Source organism: Bubalus bubalis, chromosome 13 (genome assembly GCF_019923935.1).
Source record: "Bubalus bubalis isolate 160015118507 breed Murrah chromosome 13, NDDB_SH_1, whole genome shotgun sequence".
In the NCBI taxonomy this organism is placed as follows: Eukaryota; Metazoa; Chordata; class Mammalia; order Artiodactyla; family Bovidae; genus Bubalus; species Bubalus bubalis.
Window position 1 is genome coordinate 28,776,180 of NC_059169.1, and position 19,189 is coordinate 28,795,368.

The following is a 19,189-nucleotide window of genomic DNA, read 5'->3' on the forward strand; positions in this document are numbered from 1 at the left end:
CATAAGTCTATTCTTTATGTCTGTTTCTCCATTGCTGCCCTGTAAATAAATTCTTCAGTACCATTTTTCTAGATTCCATATATATGCATTAGAATACAATATTTATCTTTCTCTTTCTGACTCATTTCACACTGTATTGTAGGTTCTAGGTTCATCCACCTCATCAGAACTGACTCAAATGCATTCCTTTTTATGGCTATGCAATATTCCACTGTGTATATATCACAACTTCTTTATCCATTCATTTGTCAATGGACATCTAGGTTGCTTCCATGTTTTAGCCATTGTAAATAGTGCTGCAATGAACAATGGGATACATGTATCATTTTCAACCCAGGTTTCCTCAGGGAATATGCCTAGGAGTGGGATTGCTGGATCATATGGTGGTTTTATTCCTATGTTTTTAAGGAATATCCATACCGTCTTCCATAGTGGCTAAATCAATTTACATTCCCACAAGTGTGCACACCCTCTTCAGCATTTATTGTTTGTAGACATTTTGATGATGGCCATTCTGACCAGTGTGAGGTAATATCTCATTGTGGTTTTGATTTGCATTTCTCCAATAATGAGCAACGTTGAGCATCTTTTCATGTGTTTGTTAGCCATCTGCATGTTTTCCTTGGAGAGATCTCTGTTTAGGTCTTTTTCCCGATTTTTGCTTGGGTTGTTTGTTTTTCTGGCATTAAGTTGTATGAGCTGCTTGTATATTTTGGAAATTAATCCTTTGTCAGTTGTTTCATTTGCTATTATTTTCTCTCATTCTGAGGGTTGTCTTTTCACCCTATTTATAGTTTTCTTTGCTGTACAAAAGCTTTTAAGTTTAAACAGGTCTCACTTGTTTACTTTTGTTTTTATTTCTGTTACTCTAGGAGGTGGGTCATAGAGGATCTTGCTTTGATTTATGTCATCAAGTGTTCTGCTTATGTTTTCCTCTAAGAGTTTTATAGTTTCTGGTCTTACATTTAGGTCTTTAATCCATTTTGAGTTTATCTTTGTTTATGGTATTAGGAAGTATTCTAATTTCATACTTTTACATGTAGCTGTCCAGTTTTCCCAGCACCATTTATTGAAGAGGCTCTCTTTGCCCCATTGTATATTCTTGCCTTCTTTGTCAAAAATAAGGTACCCATAGATGCATGGGTTTATTTCTGGACTTTCTATCTTGTTCCATTGGTCTATATTTCTGTTTTTGTGCCAGTACCATACTGTCTTGATGACTGTAGCTTTGTAGTATAATGTGAAGTCAGGAAGGTTGATTCCTCCAGCTCCATTCTTTTTTTTCAAGGCTGTTTTGGCTATTTGCAATCTTTTGTGTTTCCATGTGAATTGTGAAATTTTTTGTTCTAGTTGTATGAAAAGTGCCATTGGTAATATGATAGAGATTGCATTGAATCTGTACATTGCATTTGGTAGTATAGTCATTTTCACAATATTGATTCTTCCTACTCAGGAACATGGAATATCTCTCAGTCTGTTTATGTTGTCTTTGATTTCTTTCATTGGTGTCTTATAATTTTCTGTGTAGAGTTCTTTCATCTCCTTAGGTAAGTTTATTCCTAGACATCTAATTCTTTTTGTTGCAATGGTGTATAGGATTGATTTGTTAATTTCTCTTTCTGATTTTTCATTGTTAGTATATAGAAATGTAAGTCATTTCTCTGTATTGATTTTGTACCCTGCAAATTTGCTAAATTCACTGATTAGCTCTAGTAATTTTCTGATATTATCTTTGAGGTTTTCTATGTACAGTATCATATCATCTGCAAACAGTGAGAGCTTTACTTCTTTCCTGATCTGGATTCCCTTTGTTACTTTTTCTTCTCTGATTGCTGTATCTAGGACTTCCAGAACTATGTTGAATAATAGTGGTGAAATGTGACATCCTTTTCTTGTTCCTGATCTTAGGGAGGATGCTTTTAGCTTCTCACCATTGAGAATAATGTTTGCGGTAGGCTTATCACATATGGCCTTTACTATGTTGAGGTAGGTTCCTTCTACGTCCATTTTTTGAAGAGTTTTAATCATAAATGGGTCCTGAATTTTTTCAAAGGCTTTTTCTGCATCTATTGAGATTATCATATGGTTTTTATCTTTCAAGTTGTTAATATGGTGTATCACATTGATTGATTTGCATATATTGAAGAATCCTTGCATTCCTGGAATAAACCCAACTTGATCTTGGTGTGTGAGGTTTTTGATGTGTTGCTCAATTCTGTTGACTAAAATTTTGTTGAGGATTTGTGCATCTAGGCTCATCAGTAATACTGGCCTGTAGTTTTCCTTTTTTGTGTTGTCTTTGTCTGGTTTTGGTATCAGGGTGACTGTGGCCTCGTAGAATGAGTTTGGAAGTGTTCCTTCCCCTGCAGTTTTTGAAAGAGTTTTAGAAGGACAGGCACGTTTGATAGAATTCTCCTATGAAGCTATCTGGTCCTGGGCTTTCATTTTTGGGGGAGATTTTTAACCACAACTTCAATTTCAGTGCTTGTAATTGAGTTATTCATAATTTCTATTTCTTCTATTGAACTTTTCTATGAATCTGTCCATATCTTCCAGATTATCCATTTTATTGCCACATAGTTGTTCATAATAGTCTCATAATCATTTGTATTTCTGCATTATCTGTTGTAACCTCTCCTTTTTCATTTCTAATTTTGTTGATTTAATTCTTCTTTCTTATTTTCTTGATGAGCCTGGCCAAAGGCTTGTCAGTTTTGTTTATCTTCTCAAAGAGCCAGCTTTCAGTTTTATTAATCTTTACTATTGTTTCTTTCATTTCTGCTCAGATCTTTATGATTTGTTTCCTTCTATTAGCATTGTTTTTTTTTTTTTTGTTGTTGTTGTTGTTTTTGTTTTTTTTTGCTCTTTTCCCAATTGTTTTAGGTGTAAAGTTAGGTTTTCTATTTGATGTTTTTCTTGTTTCTTGAGGTAGGATTGTACTGCTATAAACTTCCCTTTTAGAATTTCTTTTGCTGTATCTCATAGGTTTTGAGTTGTCGTGTTTTCATGGTCATTTGTTTCTAGAAATTTTTTGATTTCTGACTTCTTCAGGAACCTGTTGTTTTTTTAGAAACATGTTGTTTAATCTCCATGTGTTTATGTTTCTTACAGTTTCTTTCTTGTAATTGATATCTAGTCTCATAGCATTGTGGTTGGAGAAGATGCTTGATACAATTTCAATTTCTTAAATTCACTGAAGTTTGATATGTGACCCAAGATGTGGTCTATCCTGGAGAATGTTCCATGCGCACTTGAGAAGAAGGTGTATTCCTCTGCATTTGGATGACATGTCCTGAAAACATCAATGAGATCCATCTCATCTAATGTATCATTTAACACTTCTGTTTCCTTATTAATTTTGTTTTGATGATCTTTCCAATGGTTTGAGTGGGGTGTTAAAGTCTCCTACTATTATTGTTTTACTGTCAATTTCACCTTTTATGTCTGTTAGCATTTGTCTTATGTATTGAGGTGCTCCTATGTTGAAGGCATAGACGTTTACAATTGTTATGTCTTCCTCTTGGATTGACCCCTTGATCATTATGTCATGTCCTTCCTTATCTCTTGCATCTTCTTTATTTTAAGGTCTATTTTTCCTGCTATGAGAATTGCTACTCCAGCTTTCTTTTGCTTCCCATTTGCATGGAATATGTTTTTCCATCCTCTCACTTTCAGTCTATATGTGTCTTGAGGTCTGAAGTGCATTTCTTGTAGAGAGCATATATATGGGTCTTGTTTTTTTTATCCATTCAGCCAGTCTGTGTCTTTTGGTTGGAGTATTTAATCCATTTACATTTAAAGTAATTGTTAATATATATGTTCCTATTGCCATTTTCTTGTTTGGGGTTGATTTTGTAGATCTTTTTTCTTCTCTTGTATTTTTTGACTATATAAGTCCCTTTAACATTTGTTGTAAAGCTGGTTTGGTGACACTGAATTCTCTTAATTTTTGCTTGTCTGAAAACCTTTTTAGTTCTCCATCAATTTTGAATGAGATCCTTGCTGTGTACTGTAATCTTGGTTGTACCTTTTTCCTTTTCAGTGCTTTAAATATATCCTGCCATTCCCTTCTGGCCTGCAAAGATTCTGCTGAAAGATCAGCTGTTAAGCATATGGGGTTTCCCTTGTATGTTACTTGTTGCTTCTTCCTTGCTGCTTTTCATGCTCTTTCTTTGTGTTTAGTCTTCGTCAGTTTGATTAGTATGTGTCTTGGCATGTTTCTCCTTGGGTTTATCCTGTATGGGATTCTTTGTGCCTCTTGGACTTGATTGACTATTTCCTCTTCCATGCTGGGGAAATTTTCAACTATATTCTCTTCAAATATTTTCTTGTACTCTTTCTTTTTCTCTTCTTCCTCTTCTGCTGCTGCTGCTAAGTTGCCTCAGTCGTGTCCAACTCTACATGACCCCACAGATGGCAGCTCACCAAGCTCCCCCATCCCTGGGATTCTCCAGGCAAGAACACTGGAGTGGGTTGCCATTTCCTTCTCCAATGCATGAAAGTGAAAAGTGAAAGTGAAGCCGCTCAGTCCTGTCAGACTCTTAGCGAGGGACCCTTGTAATTCAAATGTTGGTGCCTTTGATATTATCCTAGAGGTCTCTGAGACTATCCTCAGTTTTTTTCATTCTTTTTACTTGATTCTGCTCTTCAGAAGTTATTTCCACCATTTTATCTTCCAGCTCACTGATTCGTTCTGCTTCAGATATTCTGCTATTGATTTTTTCTAGAGTATTTTTATTTTTTTTAATTTTATTTTATTTTAAAATTTTACATAATTGTATTAGTTTTGCCAAATATCAAAATGAGTATTTTTAATTTCAGTAATTGTGTTGTTTGTCTCTGCATGTTTATTCTTTAATTCTTCTAGGTCTTTGTTAATTGATTCTTGCATTTTCTCCATTTTGTTTTCAAGGTTTTTGATCATCTTTACTATCATTATTCTGAATTCTTTTTCAGGTAGTTTTGCTATTTCCTCTTCATTTATTTGGACTTCTGTATTTCTAGTTTGTTCCTTCATTTGTTTAGTATTTCTCTGCCTTTTCATTATTTTTTGTAACTTATTGTGTTTGAGGTCTCCCTTTCCCAGGCTTCAAGCTTGAATTCTTTCTTCCTTTTGGTTTCTGCTCTCCTAGGTTTTGTCCATGGTTTGTGTAAGCTTCACATAGGGTGAGATTTGTGCTGAGCTTTTGTTTATTTGTTTCCTTTTCCTGTTATGAGCAAGGCTGAGTGAGGTGGTAATCCAGTCTACTGATGATTGGGTTTGTATTTTTGTTTTGTTTGTTGTTTAGATGAGGTATCCTGCACAGGGTGCTACTGGTGGTTTGGTGGTGCCAGGTCTTGAAAGGGGTTCCTTTGTGTAAATTCTCACTATTTGATACTCCCTAAGGTTAGTTCTCTGGTAGTCTAGGGTCTTGGAGTCAATGCTCCGACTCCAAAGTTTCAGGGCTTAATCTCAAGTTGTGCATGGTTCTGTATATTCTTTTCTTCTGATCTGGTATGCCTGTCCACTCTCAGCCGGTGTTCTTCATGCACTTCTGTGTCTAAAGATGTATTCCTGATGTATTCATGCTGAGAGATGTACTCCATGTCCACCTACTCCGCCATCATGTTCTCTGTGAAAATTTATTTTTTATTTCATCTGATATATTGGAATATAGTCGATTTGCAATGTTATGTTAGTTTCAGGTATACAGTGAAATGAATCTGTTATACATATACATATATTCATTGTTTTTTAGATTCATTTCCCATATAGGTCTTCCCTGGTAGCTCAGCTGGCAAAGAATCCACCTGCAATGCTGGAGACCCTGGTTCGATTCCTTGATCAGGAAGATCCCTTGGAGAAGGGATAGGCTACACACTCCTGTATTCTTGGGCTTCCCTGGTGGCTCAGCTGGTAAAGAATCCACCTGCAATGCCCTGGCAGGCCACAGTCCATGGAGCCACGAATAGGTGGACATGACTGAGCAACTTTCACTTTCACTATTCCATATAGATCACCACAGAGCACTGGGTAGAGTCCCCTGTGTTATATAGTAGGTCCTTATTGGTTATCTATTTTATATATAGTAGTGTGTATATGTTAATCCCAATCTCCTAATTTATTCCTCCCCTCCTTTTTAACTTTAATGGGGAGGGAGGAGGGAGGAGGGTTCAGGATGGGGAACACATGTATACCTGTGGCGGATTCATTTTGATATTTGGCAAATCTAATACAGTTATGTTAAGTTTAAAAATAAAATAAAATTAAAAAAAATAAAAAATAAAAAAAAATAAATAAATAAAAAAAAAATAACTTTAATAAATTTGTTTTCTACATCTGTGACTCTATTTCCATTTTGTAAATTAGTTCATTTTTACCATTTTTTGACTCCATATTTGTGATATCATGTAATAATTTGTCTTTCTCTGACTTAATTTCTAGTCCAGCCAGGTTGCTGCAACTGGCATTATTTCATTCTTTTTTTTTTTTTTTATGGCAGAGTAATATACCACATCTTCTATATCCATTCCTTGATGGACATTTAAGTTGTTTCCATTATTTGGCTATTGTAAACAGTCCTGCATGAACATTGGGGTCCATGTGTATTTTTGAAATATGTTTTTCTCAAGCTATCTGCCCACAAGTGGGATTGCTTGATCATATGTTAGTTTTATTCCTAGTTTTTAAAGAAATCTCCATACTGTTCTCCATAGTGGTTGTACAGTTTACATTCCCACCAATAGGTTATAAGGGTTCCTTTTTTCCTGGAGTAAAATTTGATATGTGAAGATATTTTATACATACTGACAAGCTAGAGAAAGATTTAATAACTGAATTCATCTGAAAACTATTTGTATTTTGTCAGCTCTGCTATATGGTTCTTCCAGTGTTACTTCTGTAATTGTCATTGTTTTTGTGACTGCTGGGTTGTTTTGCTTTCCTTTTTTAGTTGGTAAGAATAAAATAATCTAAGATACAAATATTTTGGCATCAAATAATTCAATATTTTTAGTTAATAAAAAATTTGCTCTGTTGGCAATAGCCGAAGGGTAAAACATGTGAACATTTATTTCTATATAAACACGTATTTCCCACCTCTATGCAAACTCTATGCATATTCATCATATATTTACCATAGCTCATCTACTGTTTGGGGGAAAATACATAGTTTATATATTCACATATTTTAATTCACATATTCACAATTTAATTCACAATATATAATTCACATATTATAAATTCACAATTGAGTATATAAATAAACTTTTGTAAAATGAATGAATGACAGAACAAATATGTTATCATTCAATATTAGTGTGTATTAGTGTGGAATAATTTTTTTGCTAATAATGAGGAAAATTTCTTATTCTGTGACATTTGAAATGAGTAGCAAAAGTGTAGGTGTCATTTTGAGATAACTATCAAAATATGAAAAATACAGTTTCATTTTATATATTCAACTCTGCAGACATGAATTTTGGAATGCTTAAAATAACATACTGCAGTACTATCATATAACAGAATATTAAAGAGCTTTAAAATGAATTAAAATCATATATTTCATTTTTAAATCTAGGCGATGCTAATAGAAGAGTTACTAAGCATACAATGAATAAAATGGAGTACAGGACAAAGCATTGTTCAGTCGAATATTAATAGTGTTAAGGTTGGCAATCACTAGTCTAGATGTAAGAAAGTTATTAAACTTCTAGTAAAAAAATACAAGAAGAGATATTTACCTTATGTTAGGCAACACTATTGTAATAGGATGACAGGCAGTACAATGAAAGAAGAAAAACCCACTTTGCTTTATAAAACATAAAAAAGTTTGATCTTCAATATTCACCATTAAGAAAATGAAAGTGAAAGTGAAAGTCGCTCAGTCCTGTCCAACTCTTTGTGACTCCATGGACTGTACAGTCTATGGAATTCTTCAGGCCAGAAGACTGGAGTGGGTAGCCTTTCCCTTCTCCAGGGTACTTTCCAACCCAGGGGTTGAACCCAGGTCTCCTGCATTGCAGGTGGATTCTTTACCAGCTGAACCACAGGGGAAGCCCGAAATGGAAAAGAAGACTCAATTACAGATTGGGTTTCCCCAGTGGCTTAGTGGTAAAGAATCAGCCTGTCAATGCAAGGAGACACAGGAGACGCAGTTTGGATCCCTGGGTAGGGAAGATCTCCTGGAGGAGGAAATGGTAACCCACTCCAAAATTCTTGCCCGGAAAATTCCATGAAATGCAGTCCATAGGGTCACAAAGATTCAGACACAACTGAGCAACTGAGTGGTTGCGTGTGCACACACACACACAAACACAGATTAGGAGACAACATTTTAAAAAAATATCTAGCAAAATACTTCAAATGAAAGGAAAAAAAATAAACACACAGCAGACAAATGTGATAATCACAATTAAAATTTAATTTGAACGAATAGACCTAGAGATAGATACATGAAATACATACTCATAAAAGATACATGAAAATAGTATTATTTAAAGAAATGTAAATTAAAAGAACAGAAAAACATCACCATATCTCTAATAGAGTAACAAAAATTAAAGTAAAGAAAATTAAAGACTGAACCTTCCAACTGTTAACAAGAGTACCTTGTGAAATAGCTGGGACTCTTAGCACTGCTGAAAAGAATCTAAATGGATGTAAACGTTTTGGATCAGATATTGGCAGTTTCTTAAAGTGTTAAGAATATGTCTACCATATATATTCCAGTTCTAGGTGTATGATCAGAAGTAATAAAAATATATTTCCATACAAAGGCATAGACACATACTTTTGTTTTACCTTGATTTTAATAGCCATAAACTGGAAGCAACCCAAACAACCAATGAGTGGTTATATAAACAACAAGGGGTGAAGCCTAAAATGGAGTACCCATACATCACTGAAAAGAACAAAGTATTGTTGCACCTAGCATGGTAAATGACTTTAGAAGTAAATGCTGAGTAAAAAGAGCCATACACAAGTAGTTCATACATTTTACTTAATTATTATTAAATTATTAAAATATATCAAGTTTTATTAAAGTTACAGAAATGAAGCTAGTCCTTACACCCAGGGATTATTTCAGCTAAAGACACCTAGAAACTGAAGAACACAGTTTGAAAGATAGTAATGCCTTTATAATATTTTCAAATATGTCTGCTTTAACTATAATTAAATATATATTTCAAAATTTTGCCATCACTAAATTCTAACATACACACAAATATGAGTGTGTATACATAAACTTATGTGTACATAAACACATATATACAATTACTTTTTTTCTGATATAAATGGGCAGTTATGTCATAGTACTAATTCTTGGAAATATGTATTCTAAATAGACTGATGAAGGTAATGTGAAGAAAATTAAAATTTCAGTTCAAATAATAAAAATAAGCATTTTCTCCTGAAAACATGGCTTCAACTTAATCTAGTATAAGATAGCTAATGATGCCTCTTAAAATCAAACTTATTCCTTATTATAAAGCAATGAACTATGAAAGAATTTCCACTTACAATTTGCAACTGAGATGGACACAAATAAATCGTTTCATAGATAGTTAAAGTATTATCAGCTGGAAAGACTTTCAGAACTTACAAAATAATATACATGAAAATACCAAATGCAGGAAATCAATTACACTGCTTGCTCTTTTATCAGGTGCTTAATATTCTAATTGCTTGAGAAAGGCCAATATGCATAAAATATTTTGAAAATGGAAATCATATACAAATATGAGGAAATTTTCACTATTCTCTTTTAAATATTCAGTCCTATCTTAAATGAGATTGGGTGCAACAGCTTAAAACCTAAAGTTTTTCCTGTGCAAAGGAACTATTGTCTAATGAAAGAGATTTGTAATGTGTAGAATATTGTACATATGAAGTGTATGCGAAAATCTTCAAATGAATGGTGGAAGAGTTTTTGGAGAGTCTGAGGTCAGTGTTGTAAGGATAGTCTGTAGAAGCTTTATTAGAATATTCCCTGAGTAGTAGACTGTTCAGTTATTTTTGATACAATATTAAGAAAGAAGGAACTGAAGAAAGAAGTCTAGTGGATAGCATTTTTAGCTTTGTACTGTACAAAAATATATCCATTGTTGCATTGGTGTAACACACCACAGGTTGTATCACATAATTATGTGAATGTACTAAGTGTACAGCAGCTAATGATAATTTTAGCAAATGCAAAAACACATACACTGCACTGTCTGTTAAAAAGTTCATAATATGGTACTATTTAAATAAAACATTTCTTAAAGAAAATTCAGGCTGTCCTGGCTGCCAATTTGCAGCCCCGTGATTCAAAGACATGGTGTAGTTTCTGGGTCTCTGCATTCCGCTGTATGATAAGATTCTCTTACTTGCCTTCATCTGGTAAGATGGAACTATGTGACTATTACTGGTGTTAGAGCTAGTAGCAGAAGATATATGTATAAATTCCTTTTGACTGAGGTATTTATTTGAGGCAAGAGGGTAAAACAGGGTAAATGTATACAGGAAGTCTGTACTCTTTCTAACTTTTTAAAATAAATCTAAAACTATTCTGAAATGTTCAGTTCAGTTCAGTTCAGTGGCTCAGTCCTGTCCGACTCTGAAATGTTACTATTTTTTAAATGTAGCAAATCAAATTCAACAGTACATAAAAAGGGTGGCTCAGATAGTAAAGAATCTGCCTGCAATGTGGGAAACCCATGTTTGATCCTGGTCAGGAAGATCCCCGCTCCAGTGTTCTTGCCTGGAGAATCCCAGGGACACGAAGCCTGGTGGGCTGCCGTCTATGGGGTCGCACAGAGTTGGACATGACTGAAGCGATGCAGCAGCAGCAGGAAGATCCCCTGGAGAAGGGACTAGCTACCCTCTGCAGTCTTCTTGCTTGGAGAATTTCATGGACAGAGGAGCCTAGCAGGCAACATTCCATGGGGTCTCAAAGAGTCAGATATGACTGAGCAACTAACACTTTTTTTTCCACTCTGACACACTTTTTTTTTTCACCCCAACCAAATGTGTTTATCACAGAAATGTGGAGTTGTTTTAACATTTGAATATTAATAAATACAACTCACATTACTAAATGAACAAAAACATGACTATCTCACTAGATGCAGAAAAAACATTTGAAAAAATTCAAAACTACATTCTTGTGACAAACTCTTAGCAACTTATGAGTAAAAGGTAATTTTTTTTTATCTCATAAAAGGTATTTTTATAAAGCCTACAGCTAACATCATCTTTAATAGTAAAAGATAATTATTTTTTCTCCTAAGATAAGGAACCAACCAAGGATGTTGACTCTCACAACATCTAGTGTGGTTGTAGCCAGTGGGATGAGGCAAGAAAAATAATTAAAGTCATCTGGGAAAAAAGTAAAAGTGTTCTTATGTTCTATGTAGAAAATTGTATTAAGTCTACAGAAAAGCTACTAGAACTTGAGTTTAACAAATGTGGTAGACAAGAACATTTCTGTATTGATTGTGATGTATCAAATCCAGCTTACACTTTTATTTATGCATGCTCCTATTTACAAAGTAGATGCTGTGCTACTGCATGTCCTCTCTGAATCCTTTTTCCCAATGCCTGTGTCTTCTGTCTTTCAGTTAACCTCTCATTTTCTCTCTCTCCCTTCCACAATCCTACTGCCTCCCTCCATTTCTTTATCTCTCTCATTTTTCTATTTTCACATATTTTTCATATTGATATTATTAATATACCTTATTGTGACTTTTAAAATGGAAATGAAGTTGAGCAAAGAGAGTTCAAGTGAATGGATGAGTTACATTTTTGACCTTTTATTACAAATTATCTAAAACATTTCAACTGCAAGGGCTTTTTAAAACTTATACAGCTTAAATGATTTGCAAATTACAAAGGGTCACAATCTTCAATTTAAAAAACAGGTTTCAACTTACTTTTAGATCAGTTTTCATGAGAAATTTAATTGCAGGAGTTTAATATTAATGCATTCTCCATACAATTTATAGTGTTTTACTTGATTATATGAAAAAAATACCATATACTGTCAAGAATTGTTAGACAGCAATACTTTCATCATACTAGTGTAAAATGACAGGTGCTACTTTACAGTCTTAAATACAGTTGAAACATTGGGAGCTTATTTTGTTATATTAAAGTGAGGATTTATCAAAAGAGTGAATATAAGTGCAATGTGGGGTAGCACTTAATGCAATCATTATATGTTTTCAGAAATATAATAGCTAAAGAAATATAGGCAGAATAGTAATAAATTTGGTGATGTATTTATTGTTTATAAAAAGCAAAATAAAGAGTAAAAAATATGTCAAATTCTACTATAATAGAAATAAAAAAACATAAAAGTTTACAATTTATGTTAGTTTGTGTAACTGTTTCACCTATAGTGCTTCAATGTTATATGTTCTATATAGATTGATTTTTAATCTGTAGAACTGGAGCATAAGTTCTATGATTTTATAGTGTATAAAAAGTATCAAAAGAATATTTGAGCCTTATCAAGGTCAATAAAAATAATTCTATTGCTAATTCAGTTAATGTTAGGCAGTTTGTTATGTTCAAGTTCATTTAAAAAAATGTCCATTCTTTCAGGAATTAATTTGCACAAAAACACAGTGAGTTATTTCTGCCTCTCAACATATTGTTGTCATGCTTTTAATTAGAGGATACTTATTAATCATATAAACCAATCTTTGTATTGATTCTTTGAATGGATTACAAATAGATAGTGATCATCCTGAAGGTCATTATTTCCAAATTGCAAAGAATCAGGCAATGATTATCAAGGTACAAGAGTGCTTGATAACACAATCAAGAATTTACATAATTCATTATGATCTCTTTATCCAGGAAGATGTAATGATAGCATGCAGTAGGGAGATAAATTATAGAAAATTATCTGCTTACAGCTTCATACATATTTAAAAGAAAGATTATTTTTCTGATAAACCAGGCCCTGCATTTTCAAGGCTGTTTTGTGCAAAGTTATTATGCTTCTATTGTTATAGACTCTAACGCTCACCTTTATCTTCTCAGCACTCATATCTAAAAGTATCTTTATTAATATTGTTAATTACAATGTATATATACATATAATGTGTATATAGTAGATTTTTAAAGTTTAAAATGATCACTAGTCATTCTTTTAACTAAAGAAAATGCACTCTTTCCTTTCTATATTTTTTGCCTGTCTTCTTTAATTCTTGCTACTCATTCTAAATTCCTTTAAAATCCTCAATGGAAAACATAATGATGAATTTAATAAGGTGGTTGAAGTTTAAACAATGGTATATAGTAGCAATCATTTGCATTTTAATTCCAGCTATGACATGAGAGCCTTTGATATTTTGAGCTAGCTATTTCTTCCTAATCTCAATTTAAAATATGAAATAAAAATTAAATATATAACTCCAAATTAGATTAACAAAATCCCACATTATTTTAATATAATAAATGTTTTACTAAAAGGAAGACAGCCTTATCTTTCATTGGATATATATCAAATGTCAAATAGTAAAAACTGATGAAATGTTTTCCAGTTAATTGTGTCATAAAGCCTTTGTTATTGAATTGTTTCTTATAAATATGTATATTTGATCTCTTGTTTTGCACCCCTGATATCTCCTAAGATAGTATGTGCACTATCTTGGATATGAATCATGCAGGTATGAAGAAATAAAACCACAATAACATCAACAATAATAATGTCATTTTTCTTAATTAATTCTGTCCTTGAAACACAGCAGGTTGTCTCTATATGATACCCAAAAAGATTTAAACCATCCTCCAATTTTTCTTCCTTGATATCACCTCCTCTATCTGATTTACTTTTTTTGGTCAATTATTACAATACTTTTCTAAATTCCCAAACTGTTTGCATCCTCAAATCCTATGGTATTGCAACCAGAGATTAAACTTCTAAAGATATATTTTTGTATAAATCCTATGGTTGAATATTCCAGTAATTGTTTCTTGTCTCAAAATAAATATTAGTTTACTTACAATGTAGCATCCTACAATTTTATGACAGAATGCCTCTTTTGTTTTTTCCACTTTATACTCCATTCTTTGTTCTCTGGTTTGTCAACCATGTTTCATTTCTTCAATTGTCTCCTAACTGGCACGCTCGCACTTCTTCCTGTGATATTTCTAACTCTTTATTTTACCTTAAAGCTGAAACTTCCCCTTTGGTTAATAGCTTTGATTTCACATCTTCTGGTCACCTTATTTGAGTCCTAAAATCTGGACAATAAATGGTCAAAATCTCCATAATCCTTCAGAAAACCCTGTAAGTATTTCTGTTGAGAGATTATGTCACATATTTGGAATACTTTTTTCTCATTTTACTCCACAAATAGATGCACATATTCTATAAGGTACTAAGAGCCTCAAAGTGTTGTACAGTGACTGAATGAATCAAAGATAAATTAACAGAGTAACATATTATTGTCTTCTCTCCCTTCTTTCCTGAGAAATTAAATCTGGGATAAAAGCCCTTAAAATTTAATTCTAAGATGTATGTTTTGAAAACGAAAGAAAAATTATCTTTCTTCTGTGATCCATATTCTAAGAGTGTTCATTTTGTCAAACAAATGAATAAGCACAATGGGCAGCACATATTGAGAAGCCAAGACCAAGAAATTTTGATTTTGTGAGTAAATGAATAAAAGAGAAGAAAATGAATGAGATACAGGAGCAGAGAATAGAGTTGTGAGATCCAAATTAAAACATGTATATTTATGAGAGAGTAGATCCTAAAAGCTCCTGTCATAAGAAACAAAAACATATATGTATAAACATGTGGTAATGTATGTTAACCAGACTTACTGTGGTGATCATTTCCTAATATGTACAAATACTACATCATTATTTTCTAGAACTGAAGTTAGTATGATGTTACACATCAAATATATATCAATTAAAATAAGAAAATATGTATGCTTACACTTGAAACAAAATCTTAATATTTCTTCTGATCATGGCTAATTCTCAGAAATGGGAAATAAGATAATCTCTAGTTATCCAAGATATAAGTTCTGTATTTTAGACCTGTTCTGAACTCCTCAGTCTTTTTAATCATTTTCACAAGCTAAAGGATAAATATTGACAGGGGCCATTTTAATAGAGTAGTGAAAATCAGTTACTATATATGGAACCACTTTGGCTCAGAGGGTAAAAGATCTCCCTGCAATGTGGGAGACCGGGTTCAATTCCTGGCCTGGAAATACCCCCTGGAAGAGGAAATGAAAACCTATTGAGTATTCTTGCCTGGAGAATCCCATGGACAGAGGAGCCTGGCAGGCTACAGTCCATGGGATCACAAAGAGTTGGCTGAACAACTTACACTTTCACTTTTTTCACACGGTAATCAGATCATCTGTCTCTAATGAAATACATTCAAACAGCAAATTTTTTCAATGAAAAATAAATGATCTTGAAAAGTATCCCATTTAACGAGAGTACAGAAATAGCTACTGAATCTTACCATATGCTTATAAAGATTAAGTAATTTCAACCTTCTCATTACCCTTCATTGTATGGGGAAATACTGAATAAGAGAGGATGAGACAAACAAAAATTAGAAATGGCTGTAAAGTAGTAAAAAGAAAGAGGGGAGGATGGGAGATAAGTGATCAAAAGACCACTGTCTTTGATGGAGGAGCAGTTAGAGGAGACAGTTCAGGTAAATCCTTATTTTTTTTTTTTTTTGTCATATATCCGTATCATTACTGACCTGTATTTACCCTTGTTTTGATATAAGAAACCAATATTTATGCCACAAAATAATGTGGCATAAATTCATTTCCCAAGAATTCTATAGCAAAGAATTTGACTCACATAGTAAATGTGGAGATCATGCCATGAGCTATAATTTGATTCAAGGGAGGAATCAATATCCTGATTTTGGAGACTAAAATACTTTGTGGTATCCTGGGGCACCTAAGGCACTTCTCTATATTCTTTATAAATAGGGAGTGTTCCCTTGTTTTACATGACCTGCATTAGTGCTAGGAGAGAAAGGCTAAGGATTAAAAACCCATCTGTCTTTGAGGAACATGGTTTTTGTTCATTTTGAGAATGATTACTTGTGTTTACAGAGTATACAAATTAAAAACAGAAAAATAACATAGCCATCCTTTTTCATGGAAACTAGTAATAGCTAACTGTATTAATATATATATTTACTCATCTGCAAAGCAAATAAGTATACATTTTTGAGTGCATAAACTGATTAATCTCATCAATTAGAATTCTATATTGCTCCTTAATAGTGCAGTTAAAAAGTATTACAATTGAGAGGGCAATTAATGCTAATATGCCACAAGGAATCTAGATGTGTGACATCTAGTTCTGATTGAGAGCAAATTGACATTGGCAGAGGCACTGCAAATCATGGTTGCTATGCCCCAAATACCCAAATTCCCTCTTGTATTCCCTGGTGGCTCACAGTAAAGAATCCACCTACAATGCAGGAGATCTGGGTTTGAACCCTGGGTCAGTAAGATCTCCTGGAGAAGGGAACAGCTACCCATTCCAGTATTCTTTCCTGGTGAATTCCATAGAGAGAGAAGCCTGGTGGGCTACAGTCCAAAGGGTTATAAAGAGTCAGACACAAGTGAATGACTAACACTTTCACTTTTCATACTCCCTTAGGTTATAATAAATTTCAACAAAAGCATCAAATAACTTTCTGGATATTTGATATTGTTCTGTGATGTTATTTTATTCATGCAGTTTTATGTATCTAGGTCAGTTTTTTGGTCCTTTTTGCTTCCATCTGCTCAGTTAGTCCTATATAGGTCTATTAGAATTATTCTATTAGATACCATTGTTGTTGTTGTTCAGTCCCTAAGTCTTTTCTGACTCTTTAGCCTGTAGCCTGCCAGGCTCCTCTAGCCATGGGATTTCAGAGGCAAGAATTTCCTTTTCCAGGGGATCTTCCCGGGTCAGGAATCCAATCTGAATCTTCTGCATTGGCAGGTGGATTCTGTATGTCTGAGCCACCAGGAAAGCCCATTAGAGACAATTGCTGCTGCTCAAACTATACTAAACATTATTTTTTGTTTTCAATCATATCTGAATCTTCTATCGGATTACTAAAAACAAAAAAAACAAAAAAATAAATAAAAGCAACCACAGAAAAAAACCCGGAAATTTTTTTTTTACCTACTTTAACAAATCTTTTCACATGTTAGGCAAGTTTTGGCAAATAAAACAATATGTTATCTTTGAGAAGAAACAAAGCATGTCAAAAAGATGCAACAGAATTTCTGCATGATTTAACATCTAATAGAAAGGAAAAAGGAAATGATAATTATTTTATGTATCAAATGAGATCCCTCATGCTGAAACCTGAAGGAAATACTTGCAGAGAACATTGAGTTCAATAATATTCTCCATTTCAGTGGTTTAAGTCGAATTCTCTTTCTTGGGTAAGCAGAATCCTCCTGGACTAAACATTTATATCGTTTCGTGTGAAACTGAATATTCAGTCAACTTGGATTTGTTTTTACCTACTTTCATAAACTTCAGAGATTACACAAATATCAATTTTATATTTATCATAAGAATTTTTAATCATCTACATCCTATAGATAAACTGGATTAAAAAAATGATTATTGACACTCTTCTGTCTTCATTTCTTGATAATATTCATCTCATATAATGAGATTCTATGATTTCCATTAACACTCACATATGATCTGGAAGAGAGGCTGAAATTTCCCAAAATAATTTTCAAATTATTTTTGTCTTAATGTAATTGCTCCTGCAAATGTAATGCCCTGGTAGTTTATTGATCACAGTTATAATGTGCTTTTTATACTCCTGCACTGTACACTACCCTTCATTGCTACAGTAACTTACACCATTTAAAACCCATTTTCTTTTCCCTTAACTCTGTACTAATAAAGTCTGACAAAGTTATGAGTTCTCCTTTAATATTTTTTTCTACAGAACACGATTACTGGTATTGCATAGTAGTTAAATGGATAGGCTAGGGAATTAGATACATCTAGGTTGCCTTACAAATAGCTGTGAAAAGAAGAGAAGTGAAAAGCAAAGGAGAAAAGGAAAGATACAAGCCTCTGAATGCAGAGTTTCAAAGAACAGCAAGAAGAGATAAGAAACACTTCCTCAGCGATCAATATAAGAAATAGAGGAAAACAACAGAATGGGAAAGACTAGAGATCTCTTCAAGAAAATTAGAGATACCAAGGGAACATTTCATGCAAATGTGGGCTTGATAAAGGACAGAAATGGTATGGACTTAACAGAAGCAGAAGATATTAAGATGAGGTGGCAAGAATAAACTGAAGAACTGTACAAAAAAATCTTTATGACCAAGATAATCACAATGGTGTGATCACTCACCTAGAGCCAAACATCCTGAAATGTGAAGTCAAGTGGGCCTTAAAAAACATCACTAGGAACAAAGTTAGTGGAGGTGATGGAATTCCAGTTGAGCTATTTCAAATCCTGAAAGATGATGCTGTGAAAGTGCTGCACTCAATACACCAGCAAAATGGAAAACTCAGCAGTGGCCAAAGGATTGGAAAAGGTCAGTTTTCATTCCAATCCCAAAGAAAGGCAATGCCAAATAATTCTCAAAATACTGCACAATTGCACTAATCTCACAGGCTAGTAAAGTAATGCTCAAAATTCTCCAAGACAGGCTTCAGCAATACGTGAACAGTGAACTTCCAGATGTTCAATCTGGTTTTAGAAAAGGCAGAAGAACCAGAGATCAAATTGCCAACATTCGCTGGATCATGGAAAAAGCAAGAGAGTTCCAGAAAAACATCTATTTCTGCTTTATTGACTTTGCCAAAGTCTTTGACTGTGTGGATCTCAATAAACTGTGGAAAATTCTTCAAGAGATGGGAATACCATGCCACCTGACTTGCCTCTTGAGAAACCTTTATGCAGCTCAGGAAGCAACAGTTAGAACTGGACATGGAACAACAGACTGGTTCCAAATAGGAAAAGGAGTACATCAAGCCTGTATGTGGTCACCCTGCTTATTTAACTTGTATGCAGAGTACATCATGAGAAACGCTGGGCTGGAAGAAGCACAAACTGGAATCAAGATTGCCAGGAGAAATATCAGTCACCTCAGATATGCAGATGACACCACTCTTATGGCAGAAAGTGAAGAGGAACTAAAAAGCCTCTTGATGAAAGTGAAAGAGGAGAGTGAAAAAGTTGGCTTA